Below are 14,618 nucleotides of genomic sequence, written 5' to 3' on the forward strand. Positions count from 1 at the left end.
ATCCAGAGACTTCTGAAGAGCAGCAATGTGACACTGCTTCTCTATCTTAACTTCCAGGGCTTCTCTTTTCCTCCAGAGATGCTACTTGTAAACACACATAAATGTCTTCTCCGCGCTCTGTTACTTTTATTCCTTTTTAATGGGAAAACAACAGCATGTTCAATTCAGAAAACCGCTTGTAAGCTCCTCTATTGGAAAACATTTTGCCAAGAAATTTAAGTCTGTGGTCGTAAATTTATAGTGTGTGCAGCTGTCCTGAATATTGATGAAGAATTATGTGTCTACACCTCCTTACATAAAATGATATGTACTCTTGTTGACATTTTGCAGTCGCTGCCTGTTATTATCCTTCTCTTTTCAAAGGCTTTGGATTTGAATATAATTGAGTCAAGTCACCCTATGTATACACAGTACTGCATATTACGTCACTCAATGCAAAGTGTAAATTTTGTGGAGGACTATCTTCTTCTCCTAATGCCAGTGTTTCCACTGAGTTCCAGAGAGCAAGCATTGCTTTTGGTATGTTTTGTGCTTGCCTGTATATGCACAAAAACTTTACTCTTCCATCTGTGCTCTGACATAAATACCATGTTGCCAAGAAATTGTTGCTTGGATCTTTCCGTTGTCATCCTGAGGCCACCACAGCTTTTCAGTGCTAATCTCCACATTATTTTAGAAATATTGTTAGCTCTATTCTAAAATCTTTGGATTAGACTTTTAATAAAATAACAAACTTTTTTCACTACAAAAAGACATATCTTTTCAGAGCAAAAGCCTTTAGCTACCCATCTAGAGCACATTGTTTTGGTAGACCATTTTTTCATCTGTAAATCTTTCTTTTTCTTCTATGAAGTGTCAAAGCGATCTTTTGTTTTGTAGAATTTGGGTCCTTCTATCACCTTGGAAGTAGTGGATGGTCAATAAATATTTAAATAAATGTATGAATAAAAAAGAGATAATACAATTATATTTAAATCTGTAAAGAATTTTGCCTTGCCTTTTCTGATGTCAAAATACTTTCTATAAATACTTTCTAACTTTATAAACAGGATCTGTAATATCCAGGAGATTTGGGGGAATATCTCAGGTAGATGAATATTACTTTGGTAATAGTGATGCGAGTTGCTGAACCTAAAATATAGAATTCTTACTTTCTCTAAGGAAACTGAATCATGGTGAATAGGATGTTTTTTCCCTCACCGCTTAAGAACTTCTAAGCGTCTTAACACGACGGGGCAAATGACATCAGTGAAACTAAACGTAAGACAGGAGTGCCAATGATGTAATCACAATAGAAGGACATGCACAATCAGAATCTTAACCAGAGAGTGGAGATGCAGTTGGCATGTTCTTCAGAGTATGTGTTCCGATTTATAAGCATTAGTATGAAACGTTCACGAAAGAGAGTCTGAACTCGCACACATCAGTGGCAGGATTTCACCATTGACCGTGTGGTTCTTGTAATTTGATGTCTGGCTGTGAAGGCTTTGCAGTAGAGATCCGGGTTGTACACTCTTTCTCTGTAACTACCTCCACATTTTCTTGTTCTTCCTCTTTTTTCTAGTTTAAATCTCTTCCTGATGTAAAATTTTTTTTCTTTTCCTTTCACTTTTAATGAGGGAGCAGTATAACTTCTCATTGATAAAGAACCAATTACTGACATTTGGAAAAGAAAGGAAAGTTCCTGAAATTATCCTGCTGAGGGTGACGGATACAAAGACAACTGGTGTCTCCGGTCTGAGGAGATCTTGGGGAGGAAGGTGTGGATCCATGTGCTGAGGAGACCTCCTGTCTCCTGGAGGGCTGCATGATGCTCCCCCACAGGGGAGGATGAGCCATGATTCATCATGGAATTTCATAACTAAGCAACATCACCAGAATGCACGTTGGCAAAGCAAACGCGAGGTGAGAAGAACGAGCTATTATCCGTGCATCTCATTTTTAAAGTTATTTTTATTGGGACAAAAATTGTATTTGCAAAGCATGCACAAAATAGCTATCTCTATTGTTTAAAGAATAATAGGGGCCGGCTCCGTTGCCGAATGGTTAAGTTCGTGTGCTCCGCTGCAGCGGCCCAGGGTTCGGATCCTGGGCACGGACATGGCACCGCTCATCAGGCCACGTTGAGGTGGCGTCCCACATCCCACAACTAGAAGGACCTGCAACTAAGATATACAACTATGTACCTCGGGGTGGGGGGGGCGGGTTGTTTGGGAAATAAAGCAGAAAAAAAAAAAAAGATTGGCAACAGTTGTTAGCCCAGGTGCCAATCCTTAAAAAAAAAAAAGAATAACAATTTTGGTGCTGAGTACACAAAGTGAAGAAGTGAAACTCTACTACTATCTTAGATGACCCCTCCCTGATGACATCTCGTTCCTACAACCTCCCTCCCAGAGAGAAACATTATCCTGACTTTCTTTTAAATATCACTTTGCTTTTCCTATGTTTTTTCCTCTATGTACATATCTATAAACATATTAAATTAGATTATATTAACTATGTGGTTAAATGTACTTTTCGCTTTTTAAACTAACAAAAAAATAAAAATACTATTCAGTGCTGGTGAAGATGGGAACAAATTGGAATTTATTGTACTGGTGGCTATGTTAAACAGCGCTACAGTTAAACTCTTTATGCCCTCACATTCTTCCATCTGTCTTACATTATCAAAAATACACAATTGTATTTTATGCATTTATTCCTTCTACTATACATTATTGTACATTATAAAATTTATCTACATTCTTACAGAGTTTAAACATAAAACCAGGTACGTGGTACTATATTTTATGGATGTAAATCTGATGTAACAAAAAACAATTGGGTGATAAATATTGCCAACCATGAAAGCTCCATATCCTTTGCGTTATTAATTCTACTTTGGAGAATTTATCCTAGAGATATATTCTTTTTTCCCCCTGAAAAGAGTAAAGTTAGATGATCAAGATCTTCACTGAAGCATTATTTATGATTTCTAAAAGTTGAAAATAACCTAAATGTTAAATACAGAAGCAGTTAAATAAATTGTGCTATTTCTTCTCATTGCACGCTTGCGACAATTATGCATAGCAGTATGAAGAGCGTATAAAAATGTGAGAATACTTGTGATTTAATGTTAGGGAAAAACAAAATCAAGATTTACAACTTGTGCGTTGTTATATAGAACGATACATATGAAAACACTAGTAGGCAAAATAAACAAATTATTTTTTCATTTGGTTGTAGAAAATCAGCCACTTTTGTCTTATTCACAAATTTTCATTAGTGCTGTAGAAACTTTACAATTTAAATTCTGAGAAAAATAAAATAGATGTAGAAAGTTTCCAATAGAAACTTTGAAAAAATAGTCTTATGGCTGAACAAATAAATTAAAATTATTTTTTATTTTCTGAATGGAATAGGAACAGTGCTTTTCATATAGTTGGGCCTCAAATATTTATTTGACTGTAGAATCATTAAAATTATGACAATTTGCGTTTAAATTGGGAATTTTGAATATGATTATTGGCTGCATAAGATTTAACAAACATTTTCTCTGCATTTTAAGGATCTTTTTAGGGAAACTAAAACTCTGTAGAACAGACTAGAGCAGTTATAAACCATCAAGGTATTCTGCATATGGCATGAAATGTTAAAAGGTTAAGGTAAAGAGTAGTAAAATTCTTGTTAAAAGCTTAGCTGGAATAGAAGCTCTCCTAACTGGTCACCATTTCTATGACTTCCTAGATGGGCTAATGGGTTTCATTCCTTCTGTGAAACACACTGACTGACATAATACCCTCTAGTGTGTCCACGCACAGACTTTTGCTCATATTGGTTGAGTCGTATGCTTACCAAGAGTCGTTTGCTCCCAAACCTGTTTGTGACAGTTGTATTCGTTGTCACTACAAATTTAAATATTGTGCCAACCAATGAAATTATATGAAAGGAATGAGATGTTTCTAGAAGTAGGTTGAAATTTTTTGGAAAGACTAGCTGAAAAATGTTACTCTCTAATTAGGTGTGGTCATAACAACTGCAAAAGAAGGAAAATAAAATTGTAAAATCTAGAAGGATACTACATTAGATTGCTTCATGATGTCAAAGTTATAGTTCCACTCTAGAATGCCCAAACTGGAATTTGTAGATGATACATTATGGGTGTGGTTTATGTAAGAATTGATTTTGAATTCAATCTCCCAACAAAGGAACTTAGGCTCACACCACCAATGTAAAATTATATATTTTATAATATAAATAAATATTTTATTATAAATAAAAACTAAATATTTTGAGTATACTTGTACAATTTTTTAATTCTTCCTTTTAACTAACTCTTTTGATTATGTGACCAGCTATCAGTCTTATCTGCATTTTATAAAGGGATTTCTACTTTATTCATTCGCTTTAATGTTATCAACATCTTCCACATTCTAAATGTAATTGTGTTGAGGCAACAAATGTAGGGTTTTAACTGTAACATAATTTAACAGTTGTCTTCAATTGTTTCTGAACGAAGTGTGCGGTAATAAGGTATTATTATTTATCAGGAAAAGGTTAAATTTAGGCAGAGATTATTTTAAGAAAATAAATTAAGTTCTACTTTATCATTCCAAATTTCTTGAAAACTATATGGGGTCCTGGATATGAATTGTATAATGAGAAATATTAGTAAATATTTTAAAAAGCTGAGTAAGAATTGATCCTTTGTTACTCAGAGGGAAGTTGTGATTCTGTTTTTAAAACAAGCAGTGAAGTTCAAAAATGTGCTAGCAATGGCCTTAGCAAGTACACCCATAGGAAACTGAGTCTGAAAATGAGGTTGAGTGTAAGGCTTGTAATTTTAGATAAGTAATAGAAATAGAATGCATATTGTTATTGTATTTAAAATTATGCCGACTGTGTATTTTTTTGTTGTATTTTATACCGTCTTCATTTTATAAGAAGCAAATAAGTTGAGGCTTAGAAACCTCAAATTATATTAATAAGTTACATTGCAGCCAACCGTGAACAAATGAAAATGCTCTGATGAAGAATTGTTAATGCGGAGCTTCTGAGGACTTCACCAAGATGCTGAGACGGAGGGCTCCGGACCTGCTCTTCTCCCGCAGCTGTACCAAGTATGCAGCTACACCCAGGGAAGTTTGCTCTGAAAGATAGCCAGGAACTAGTTGAGTGACTGCTACACGTCAGGTGACTGAGAAAATACCCACATCGAAATGGATGGGGAAGGCTGAAATGCATTCCCACCGTAAACCCCACCCCCGGCACAGCACCTTACAGGCAGGAGGGAACTCCCAACTCCCAGCTTCTCCCTCAGGAGCAAAGGGTTTGGTCTAGTGTCCCAGCATTTAAGGCTGCCACCTGAGGGAGGAGTCCTGAAATCACCTGGCTCTGATAGCCAGTGAGGATGAGCATTCTCAAGTCCCACAGGACCGTGTTAAATAAAAAGACCAGTTTTCAGATGGGCTCACAAGCACTTCCACAGCTACCCGTCCTGGGCTCAGCACAGAGGGAGCAGGCAAAAAGGCCGTCTCCCAGTTTCTCCATAGAAGGGACTTGGCTGCACACTTTCCCCGCTGCTGCCTGAGGTTGCAGCTTCTAACCAGCCTGCGTGGAGGAGCTGACTGAGAGCCTCCTGGGAGCCCGAGCACGTGGGGGGGATGTTTTCTTCCATCTCTCCCTGGCTCACTCCAACGGTAAAACCAAGTCTCCAGCTTCTCCCTGGAAGAAGCTTGTCCACACATCTAGCACCCCAACTGTGATGGCTGCAACCCGAGGGCCTGGCGCCCAAATCACCGAGCTCTGGGAGCTGATGGGGCACGGCATTCACAAGTCTCCCAGGACCATGCAAAATGGAGAGGCAGTTCTATTTGAGCACAAAAGTATTCTCTGGCTGTTCCTGCTGACTGAGCACAGGGTGAGTAGGCAAAAATACCCAGCTCCTAGTTTCTCCCTGATAGAGACTAGACTGCATACATAACATCCTGACTTTCCCAGCTGCTGCCTGAAGGTTGGGCTTCCAAGTAGCTTGCATCAGTGATCTGCAGGGGCAGGCAATTAGGAGTCCTCTGGGAGCCATAAGAGGCATGGGGGCATTTCCCACACCTTTGGGACACTGACAGATCTTGGTTCACCCTCCAGTGGGAGTCACTAAGAACAAAACAGCAGCTTGGACAATCATGAAAGTTTGGCAGGCAGCCAGGATCTTGGGCCGGGCTGATCTGACAATATTTATCTTCTACATAAGGCCAGTCTGTCAAGAGTGGGAGAGTTGGCTGTTTTATGTAATGCACCAAAACAAAGAGTGAAGAAAGATGAAGAAATAGAGGAATATGTTCCAAACAAAAGAAAAAGACAAATTTCCAGAAACTGATTTTAATGAAACAGAGATAAGTGATTTACCTGACAGAGTATGAAGCAATGATCATAAAGATACTCACCAAGCTCAGGAGAGCAATGCACGAACAAAGTGAAAATTTCAACAGTGAATGAAAATACAAAAAAAATCAAACAGAAATCATAAAGACGAAGAATATAATAATTGAACTGAAAAATTCAATAGAGGGGTTCAACAGCAGACTGGATCAAGCAGAAGAAAGGATCATCCAGATTAACTAAGAAAAAAGAGAGAAGACTCAAAGAAAATCAGAAATGAAAGAGGAGATATTACAATGGATGCCTCACAAACAGAAAGGATCATAAAGGACTATTATGAACAATTATATACCAACCAGTTGGACAACCTAGAGGAATTGGATAAATTCCTGGAAACATACAACCTACCAAGACAGAATAATGAATAAATAGAAAATCTGAATAGACCAATTATGAGTAAGGAGATTGAATCAGTAGTCAAAAACCTCCCAGCAAAACAAAGTGCAGGACCAGATGGCTTCCCTGGTGAATTCTACCAAACATTCAAAGAAGAATTAATACCAGTCCTACTCAAAATCTTCCAAAAAATTGAAGAGAAGAGAACACTTCCAAACTTATTTTATGAGGTCAGCACTACTCAGATACCAAGGCCAGACAAGGATACTACAATAAAAGAAAATTACAGGCCAATATTCCTGATGAACATAGGAAAATCCTCAACAAAATATTAGCAAACTGAATTCAACAGTACATTACAAGGATCACACACCATGATCAATTGGGATTTATTCTTGGGATACAAGGATGGTTCAACATCTGCAAATCAATAAATGTGATTTACTACGCTAACAAATTTAAGGATAAAAATCACATGATCATCTTAGTAGATGCAGAGGAAGTATTTGACAAAATTCAACATTCTTTTATGATAAAAACTCTCAAAAAATTAGGTATAGGTGCCTGGACATAACAAAAGCCATATATGATAAGTCCACAGCTAACATCATACTCAACAGTGAAAAGCTGAAAACTTTTCCCCTAAGATCAGGAACAAGACAAAGATGCCCACTCTTGCACTTCTGTTCAGTGTGGTACTGGAAGTCTTAGCCAGAGCAATTAGGCAAGAAAAAGAAATAAAAGGCAACCAGATCACAAAAGAAGAAGTAAAATTGTCTCTGCTTGCAGAAGATATGATCATATAGGTAGAAACCCCAGAAAACTATTAGAACTAATAAACTCATTCAGTAAAATTGCAGGATACAAAATCAATATACGAAAATCAGTTGTGTTTCCAACTAGAAGGACCCAGAACTAAAATATACATCTATGTACTGGGGGGATTCGGGGAGAAAAAGCAGAAAAAAAAAAAGATTAGCAACAGTTGTTAGCTCAGGTGCCAATCTTTAAAAAAAAAATCAGTTTTGTTTCTATACACTAGCAATAGGCTCTCAGAAAGAGACATTAAGAAAACAATCCCATTTACAATAGCAAAAAAAAAGAGTAAAACAGGAATAAATTTAACCAAGGAGCTAAAAGATTTGCACACTGAAAACTATAAAACATTGATGAAAGAAATGGAAAAAGACACAAATAAATGGAAAGATAGTCTGTATTCATGGATTGGAAGAGCTAATATTGTAAAAATTTCCATACCACCAGAAGCAATCTACAGATTCAATATGATCCCTATAAAAATTCCAACAGCATTTTTCAGAGGAAAAGAAAAAGCAATACAAGAATTTGTTTGGTGCCACAAAGGACTCCAAATAGCCAAAGCAATCTTGAGCCAGAACATTTCCTGATTTCAAACTATGTTACAGAGTTATAGTCATCAAAACAGTATAGTATTGGCATAAAAACAGGCACATAGATCAACGAAACAGAATAGAGGGCCCAGATAAACCCACATATGTATGGTCAATTTATTTTCGACAAAGCTGCCAAAAATACACAATGGAGAAAAAATAGTCTCTTTAATAAATGATGTTGGGAAAACTGGATATCCACATGCAAAGGAATTAAATTGGACCCCTATTGGACACGATACACATAAGTCAACTCAAAACAGATTAAGGATTTGAATATAAGACCTGAAACTATAAAACTCCTAGAAAAAACAGAAGTGATAAGCTCCTTGATATTGGCCTTGGAAGTGATTTTTTGATTTGACACCAAATGCAAAGGAAATAAAACCAAAAATAAGCAAGTGGGACTACATCAAACTGAAAAGCTCTGTACAGCAAAGGAAACCATCAATAAAATAAAACGGCAACCTATGGAATGGGAAAAATGTTTGTAAACCACACATCCATTAAGGGGTTAATTCCACAATATGCAAGGAACATACAACTCAATAGCAAAAAGACAAATAACTCAATTGAAAAATAGGCAAAGGACCTAAATAGAAACTGTTCCAAAGAAGACATATATATGGCCAATAGGTACATGAAAAGATGCTCAACATACTAATCATCAGGGAAATGCAAATCAAATCTCAATGAGCTATCACTTCAGACCTGTTATAATGGCTATTATGAAAAAGACAAGAGATAACAAATGCTGGTAGAGATGTAGAGAAAAGGGAACTCTTTTGGCACTGTTGGTGGAGATTTAAATTGGTGCAGCTATTGTAGAAAACAGTAGGGAGTTTCCTCAAAAAATGCAAAATAGAACTACCATATGATCCAGCAATCTTATTTCTGAGTATATATCCAGAGGAAAGAAAATCAGTATCTTGAAGAGCTGTCTGCACTCCCATGTTCACTGCAGCACTGGTCACGATAGCCAAGACGTGGAAACACCGCAAGTGTCCACTGACAGATGAATAGGTAAAGAAAATGTGTATATACACACACACACACCTACAGAGAATAAAACATTATTCAGCCTAAGAAAAGAAGGAAATCTTGCCATTTTGACAGAGTGGATGAACCTGGAGGGCATTGTGCTAAGTGAAATAAGCCAGGCAGAAAGACAGATACTGAATGTTATCATTTATATGTGGAATTTAAAAAAAAAAAAAAAGTCAAACTCATAGAAACAGTAATTTGGTGGTTGCCAAGGGATAGGGTGTAGGGGAAATGGGGGGAGGTTGGTAAAAGGCTACAAACTTTCAGTTATGAGATGAATAAGTTCTGAGCTCTAATGTAGGGCGTGGTGACAGTAGTCGATAATAATGTAGTGTGTAATTGAAATTTGCCGAGAGTAGATCTTAAACATTCTTACCAAAAAAAAAAAAAGGTGACTATATGGGGTGATGGCTGTGTTAGTTAACTTGATTGTAGGAATTCTTTCACAATGTACATGTATATCAAATCTTTACTTTGTACTTTTTACTTTGTACTTTTACTTTGTACTTTGTATTTTTATATTTGTCAATTATGCCTCAATAAAGCTGGGGAAAGATAAAATTGTCAAGAGTGAAAAAGAAGTCATCGGAAAAAATTTTTTAAAGTCACTAATGTAATTATATTTACTACCCAGGTACCATGATTATGATGACATCACAAACATATTGTAAATATTATTTTCTATCTGTAGCTTTTGGGCCAACTAGGTACATTGCATTTCCTGTTGAGTTTGGCTTTGAAATGCCCTTTACCTATGTAAGAGGCACAGTCAGAAAAAAAGAAAGATGGCTGTTTCTGATGAAAAGGATTTGAATAGATTGTTGCAGCTCAGAAAGATGCCTCTTGGAAAGGAGGTAGAAAATGTAAGCAGTGATGAACATTTTTCATAAAAGGTGAGGAGGAACGAGGAGGAAAAAGCCATAAACATGGCATCAGTACCTGAAAAGTGTGAGTTTTTTGAGATATAAAGATCGGCATCAAATTTATAACTTATAGAAAAATAGCCATGGGTGGAATTTGGAAGGGGGCCCATGAGTGAAGGAGGGAGAATCGGAAATGGAGAGGAATACAGTCATGGGAGACAACAATGCTTGGGCATGGTAATGCGCGAGAGTATTGGCTGGAGAAAGATGATTTAGATGAAATAGATAAAAAGTTACATGAATAACTACGTAAAGAAGATCTGTGGAGTGGGCTCTCTTATAATTACATAGCAGTGGTGATGGTAAAAGGCACATTTGATGATTTTAAATCCCAGTTACATAGTACTCTCCATTACTTTAAATGACAGAGAAATGTTCTTTACACCAGAGAAAATATACAAGTGAGAAGATTCCAAGAAGGTGGGAAAAATTTCGGGATGATGATAAAAAAAAGAAGATGAGGGGCTGGCCCTGTGGCATAGTGGTTAAGTTTGGTGTGCTCTGCTTTGGTGGCTGGGGTTCATGGGTTTGGATCCCGAGTGTGGACCTACACCACTCATTACCCAGGCTCTGGCAGTGACCCACATATAAAGAAGAGGAAGATTGGCACAGATGTTAGCTCAGGGCTAATCTTCCTCAAGCAAGAAAAAAAAAAAAAGGTCAAAATTAAAGACTGTGTGGTCTTAAAGAATTCAGCAGTGTTCCAAAGGAATGTTTTAAATTGTTCTGTGATAATTGTGGCAGAACAGTAGAATGGGAGACTAGAGACTGTGTTGCTGTTGAGTAAATGACACACACACACACAAATTTATGTGTATAGTCATGGGGCTGCCCCAGGAGAAGCTGATGAGCAGAGTTGGAAGAGGCTTAGTTAGCATGACTTCAGCAAGCGCTCCAGGCCGTCTGGTGATCCTGTGAGTTTGAGAAACGTTGACTTAAATAATACATTCTCTAAGGAATGGGAAAGTAGCTCTAGGGCCATTAAATCTTTGGCAAGAAATTAAAGAACTTAGAAGTTGAGATTTTGTGTTAATCATATCATCTGGTGAAATCTAAAGCTTCAGAAGAAAGTCTCTTACTAAGCCTAGAGTAGGAAAAGGTTTTTGAGCTGTATTCCCCTCTTTTCCCGCAAAAAAGTCTCTGTGAATATAAGAGTATTAGACAACCTTGTCAAATAAAGTCCTTGTTTTGGAATCTTAAACCTGGAGGATACCGTTGAGATATCAATTGAGCAATTTTACAGATGCTAAGATCACCACCAACAGTTGGTGACAGAACCAGGATTGGAAACCAGTCTCACCAATTCCACCCTAGTTCTCAAGTAAGCAATGGTCAATGAGCATGTGACTGCCATAACAATATTTAGATGCTAAGTGAACACATATGGAAAGCATATGTAGAAATAGAGAAGGGCAAGTGCTGACACTCTCTGTCACTGTATGTCTGAACCCCACGACCATGACAGGCATAAGAAAATCCAGTGTAATGGTGACAAGGAGAAAGTGATATTGCATCTGAGGTGAGTGAAAACACGAGATGACGTTGCAGTGCTAATAATGAGTCTCTGTCCCTCTGCTTTGTTTTGATTTTACCCTGATTGCGTTTAGTCATTTGCCTCAAATGCTTTTTGGAAGCTTGTGAGCCAATCTGTTGACTCCAGTGTCTTTTTACACCCCAGCCCCTTCTCATCTTCCCTTCCTTCCCTATCTAGTTTAGAGACCCTAAGTCATTTTAATAACACTCTTGCCAATATTATAAAGTCCTCTTATCCCTCTTTTTTGTATGTTTTTTGGGGGGTGGGTTGTTTTCTGCACTTGTCTAGCAAAGTCCCACCCTTGGATGAGCCCGTCTGTCTGTTTCCTCCTCACCTCTCGGCGCGCTCTCTCTCTCAATTATCCAGTTGCTTCATTAACATCATTCTGGATGTGGTGATAGCGCTTCAAACACAACATGTACAAAATTGGACTCAGGAGCTTGTCCTCCAAGCCTGTATCTCCTATAATCTTTATCTTCAGGTTTCGCTCCACTCACTGTGTAGTTGCTCGAGTTCCCAACCTGAGAGTCCTCCTTAAGACCACTTTCTTCTTCATCATTCGCATCCAGTCCATTACCAAGAACGTGATGCATTTTGAGCTAACACACTTAGACACTCATTCAGAACTTACCATTTCCAAATGTTGGATTCGCTCTAACAGAACAGGAGCCTATAATTAAGAGGTGAAGTGAGTCAGACTCAAGTCCATGACTTAGCATAAAGTACTCTTAGTACATATGCTAATTAGCAGTGAAATGATCTCTTGTGACTTGATATTGAAAAACTAAAAACTTCGTAAGTCAGAAAAGGTAATTAATAAGCATATGTTCACGCCACCAAATAATAGTTTTCCAGGTGAGGAACCACGTAATTACTGTCTTCTCTGGTAAAAGGCAAAGATGTGTGCAAACAGTTTTTAAAAAGAACCTGAGTATAGGAGTAAAAATAAAAAGAAAATTTAGAAAAATAAAAAATATTTCTCGCAAACCCTTAGCCAAGTTGATGTTTCATATTTTTCTTTCTGGAATTGTGTGCGTGTGTGTGTGTATATGTGCATATGTAATTTACATACTTGTCTCACATGTAATTTTATATTCTGCTCTTATTCTTTACATGGAAAATTTTTCCATATAATTGAATACTCTCTGAAGATATAATTTTAAATGAGAGCATAATATTTAATTCATTCAAACTAAATTTTAAAAATATTCCCCTATTTTTTGATCTTTTGGTTGTTTTATGTTAGTGCTGTTATACTTATTCCTATGATGAAGATGTGTACATAAGGAATTATTCCAGATTACTAGGTCCCAAATCATGTACTCTTTGAAAGCTATTAAAACATAGTGCCAAATCATTTTCCAGGACAATTTATCATTTTATATTCCCATCATCAGTGAACAAAAAATATCTATAATTTCACTCTACTCTCATCACATCAAAAATACAGTTTAAATTTTTCCCAGTGTAATGGGTGATAATAGTATTATAGTGTGCATTTCTTGGATGATTAATGCTAATGAATATCTTTTTCCTATCTATTGGCTATTTGCATTTCTTCTTTTGCATATTTTTCGTTCATAATCTCTCCTTACTTGTGAAGGACTCATTTTAAAGAAATTAAAAAAGCGTTAGAGCAGTGTAATTCCATTTTAGTTTATACGTTTATGGTTATAATTTTTTAGTGAATCCAGTAGCCACAGATTGCAGTCTCCACCCTGGTGAGGTCCTCTGTGGGCATCTTTCTATTCCCTTTGTATTTATTGTTATTCAACAGCTATCAATTACTACAATTTAATTCAATGCAATTAGATAGAGTTTCTATAAATGTGAACTGCACAAAACAGACTAATCTGAATAGTCTAGAAGTGCAGACAAGTAGGAACAGTTGAGAACACATACTATTCTACCGTGTGGTAATGTCAGTCATTGTGAAATAGCTTTAGTGAAAACATGAAAAATCACAAAATTCACAGAGCACACACGGAGGGTGCTTTTGAAGAGGTACTTCTGGCCTTTTTCAGACTTTACAGTTGCTTATATTTCAGACTCTTTAAAGAATGGATTGGGCATGATGACAGGTAGCCATTTAGCAATAGTTTAAGGTAAGATACATTTCAATGGATTGAAAGCGGGAGAAGCTGAAGACCTCAAAGAGGTGGAGGCCCCAGTGGTGAGTGAAGGACAAAAGCTAAAGAAGGCTACTGCCTTTGGTGTAGAGGAACCACAGAATTTGAGCCCATCAGTGTGTCACTCTTGGGTAACATACATAGCATACATAATAAGACAGAATTATCAATAGAGAGTTTTCAGAGCATGCCAATTCTACCAACTGCCAAGCAGTGTGGGTGCTAATTGGCGTGCTCTGACTTTTGCTGGACATGGAGTAGATGCTCAGTGCCTGCTAACTGAGAGGGATTTCAGTTTATCTTCAAGTGGCACGGACAGGAACGTTTTATAAAGACCCACCCAAGTGTAATAAAATATTTTAGCATTGCTTTCAACTTCTGAAAGACTGGGGGCAAATAGTCATGGTAAAAGCAATCAGACTGTAGTAGTTCACTCTGCACATCCAGCAGGCAGAAGAGGAAAGATGCAGTGGTGTAGTCAGAAATTACAGTCCTGAAAATAGCAGCTGACATCATAATTCAAAAGAGAGGTTTTAGCATCTATGCTGAGTGTCAAGAATTGCTGGTCGCCTATCTTCTTGTCCACATTTGCAACATAATAAGAAAGAGCGGAATTTTGTGTGCCTCAATATGGGGTTTTCTTGAAGTTGGGGATGTGATTTTAAAAGTTATTTGAACTTGAGGGCATGTGGGTGTTTAATAAATGATGTTGCAAAATAGCGATTTAAATCTTTCAAATATTCTGAAGGCTTTGCTGAAATAAAGCCAAATGATTTCTAAAAAAATATATGTACCAAACTTTTATGTGTGAAACTGGTCTAGTTCA

General features: G+C 37.1%; 1 protein-coding gene across 19 annotated transcripts in view; it reads left to right on the forward strand.

The window, feature by feature from the left end:
- EYA1 (EYA transcriptional coactivator and phosphatase 1) overlaps nucleotides 1-14,618 on the forward strand; it is a 321,217-nt gene that overhangs the window by 76,561 nt on the left and 230,038 nt on the right. For 3 of the 19 annotated variants that reach the window (XM_070221425.1, XM_070221431.1, XM_070221438.1), the window contains exon 1: nucleotides 10,873-11,043. The exons of 12 other annotated variants lie outside the window; for them this stretch is intronic. The gene's annotated coding sequence lies outside the window, so the exon portion shown is untranslated. Of the gene's footprint in view, nucleotides 1-10,837; nucleotides 11,044-14,618 lie in introns of those variants that run through there. 4 more of the 19 variants (XM_023648470.2, XM_070221433.1, XM_070221428.1 and 1 more) reach the window with 3 other exon arrangements.

The sequence above is a fragment of the Equus caballus genome, chromosome 9 (genome assembly GCF_041296265.1).
Source record: "Equus caballus isolate H_3958 breed thoroughbred chromosome 9, TB-T2T, whole genome shotgun sequence".
NCBI lineage: Eukaryota > Metazoa > Chordata > Mammalia > Perissodactyla > Equidae > Equus > Equus caballus.